The 2999-nt window shown below is 50.4% G+C and overlaps 1 pseudogene; it reads right to left on the minus strand.

Moving 5' to 3' along the window:
* Positions 1 to 1729: 1729 nt before the first annotated feature.
* Positions 1730 to 2407, minus strand: LOC105815118 (annotated as a pseudogene).
* Between the last annotated feature and the right edge of the window lie 592 nt (positions 2408 to 2999).

Genomic DNA, 2999 nt, shown 5'->3' on the forward strand with positions numbered 1-2999 from the left:
CTGGGGCAAAGTGTCCCCAGATCTTTTGTCCAGCACCTGGACTCAGGCCCCATTAGGAATTGAGCATCTGGTGCCAGCCTTAAAGCAGAAAGGGAGGATACACCGGATTGCATCCCCTGTTCATACACGGATGGGGACTGGCTCTGGGATATTTGAGCCAGCCTGCATACTGAAAATCACGAATTTTACCAAGGACAGTCAGTTTCTAACTTCCATTACATTCGTTAAAAAGCTACTAATTTCACAAACTAAACCTGCTTCTAACATCTATTCTTGCTAAATAGCACAATCTCCAGCAGGCAGTAGCCCCTCTAGACTGCGAACATTTGATGAAATGCACCCCGACAACTCCCAAAACATGTGATCCTGATTGGGCCGGTTGACTGCCTTTAGGGTAGCTTCAATCTAACAGCTACCCTACATCACACCACGTGGAAGGATTCTAAAGTAAATTCCAGGGGGCAGGGGTCCTGGCAGGGCTGAAGTCTTGCCCAAGCCAGCACAGAAATCAGCATGAAGACGAGTGGGCAGAGAGTCCCCGTGCACCAGGGCTCGGTGAAAGCAGCACCCCAGGAGGAAGGGAGGCAGGAGGAGCGGTGCAGCAGCACCTCGTCTCTGTGGTTGGGGGTCTCCCAGCCTGCTCCACGGGCTTGTGTTCTGAGCACTGCAAACCTAAGCTGAGGAGCTATTGCTGGAGGGCTTCTCCCTGTGTACGTGTGGCTTCCACCTAGGAGGGCACTGAAAAGAGAACCCAGCAGGTTCTTCCCATGTCACAGAAGATTTGATTGTCAGAGCAGGTGTCCCTTGGAATTTTTTCTTCATAGTGCTGATCACGGTGGGTGTGATGGTTACTTTCAGGCATCAACTTGACTGGGCTGAGGGATGCCCAGGTAGCTGGTAAAACGCTATTTCGGAGTGTGCTCATGAGGGTGTTTCTGGGAGAGATGAGCATTTGAATCAGTAGACTGATTGAAGATGATCCACCCTCACCAGTGTGGGTTGGCAACATCCAATCTGTTGAGGGCCCAAATAGGACAAAAAGGCGGAGGAAGGGCATGTTTGCTCTCTCTTCTGGGGGTGGGACATCCATCATCTTCTCCTGCCCTTGGACACTGGAGCTCCTGGCTCTTGGGCTTTTGGACTCCGGGATTGCCGTAAGTCCCCGAGTCCACCCACCATGGGCTCCCCTGGTTCCGAGGCCTCCCGACTTGGGTGATTTACACCACTGGCTTTCCTGGTTGTCCAGCTCGCAGGTGGCAGATGGTGGGACTTCCCGACTTCCATACTTGTTTGAGCCAATTCCCATGGCGAATCTCCTCTTATCTATCTATGTATCTATATATTTGTCTCCTACCTGGTCTGTTTCTCTAGAGAACCTTGACCAGTGCAGTGGGATTATTTGAGTAGCATCTTTCTGCTTAACTTGGCTGGAAGATCCAGGATGATTAGGGTCATTTCTACTGGAGAGCACAGAGACTTACGGGGAGCATGTGGCCCAGCGTCTAGGCTGAATCCTGCATCTGACACTTATTTACTGTGGGACCTTGAAGAAGATGACTGAGCTTCTCTGTGCTTCAAATTCCTCCTCCATGAAGCGGAAATAATAGCAGCATGTTCCTCAGAGAGTTGGTGTGTGGGTTAGGTGAGATACTGCGCTAAGTGCTTTAACACAGTGCTGGGCCATACTAAATGTTCAATCAATGCTAACTGCTACTCTAACCATCATTATTCACCTCTGTACTCTCAAGGCCTAGAACAAAAGCCAAATCACAAGAGGAGGAAAAAATGGCAGCTTCCAAGAGAACATGTCAACTTCTGGAGTGGCATGCAGAGATTGGGGGTTCTGAATTAGCAGGGAGGAGAAAGAGCCACTGGAACCACCCAGCGACCCCCCACAAAGGCTGTCGTCGGGGGCACACTGTGTCCAGGCTCTGTGTAGACCTGAGGGTGTGTCTGTGAATGAGACTGACAGGATCCCTGCCCACCTGGAGCTTTCCGTCTAGGGGAGAAACAGGCCTCAAATAGACAATTGCATAAGTAATGATTCATTTATAATTGTGGTAAGTAATGCCATATACAATACAGAGGACTTAAGAGTAACAGGAAGGCTGGACGCGGTGGCTCACGCCTGTAGTCCTAGCTCTCTGGGAGGCCAAGGCGGGCGGATTGTTTGAGCTCAGGAGTTTGAGACCAGCCTGAGCAAGAGCGAGACCCTGTCTCTACTAAAATTAGAAAGAAATTAATTGGAAAACTAAAAATATATAGAAAAAACTAGCTGGGCATGGTGGCGCATGCCTGTAGTCCCGGCTACTCAGGAGGCTGAGGCAGGAGGATCGCTTGAGCCCAGGAGTTTGAGGTTGCTGTGAGCTAGGATGACACCACGGCACTCTAGCCCGGGCAACACAGTGAGACTCTGTCTCAAAAAAAAAAAAAAAAAAGAGTAACAGGAAAACCACCGTAGCCCGGGGCTGGGGTTGGGAACTCGGGTAAGTCTCCAGCAAACCCCCCTGCACAGGAGGCACAGGAGGTGAAGTCGTGCTCAGTCAGCCTGTGGGGCATGAGCCCACATGAGCATTGACACAGGCAGAGGGAGGCCAAGGTCATTCTGTCCCTTTTGGACACACAGCAGGCCACCATACAGTTAGCGTGATTCAAACTGGACTTAAAGAACAGTCCTACAGCTTCTGACAGCTAAGACAGTTTACTCTTTGCTTTCTGTGACCGAGTCTCAACTGGGTAATGTCTGGAAAGTAATCGAGGGAGCCTTGCTACTGCACACGAACACTTGGACCATTGACCCAGGAAAACGCATTAACTGCCTGAATGAAGTACTAGCTGCTCATGGGCAACGGATTGTTCGCTGCGTGGAATTCCTGCCAAGCCAGTGGAGAAAGCTGTAGAAGAGTGAGGAGAGGCCAGGATAAGGCATAAGAAAGCTTCAGTTACGTTTGGTTGGTTAGCAATAAGACCTTGAACAAGACACTCAGCGTCTCTGGCCT

This window comes from Propithecus coquereli, unplaced genomic scaffold (assembly GCF_000956105.1).
Source record: "Propithecus coquereli isolate 6110/MARCELLA unplaced genomic scaffold, Pcoq_1.0 Scaffold316, whole genome shotgun sequence".
Lineage (NCBI taxonomy): Eukaryota > Metazoa > Chordata > Mammalia > Primates > Indriidae > Propithecus > Propithecus coquereli.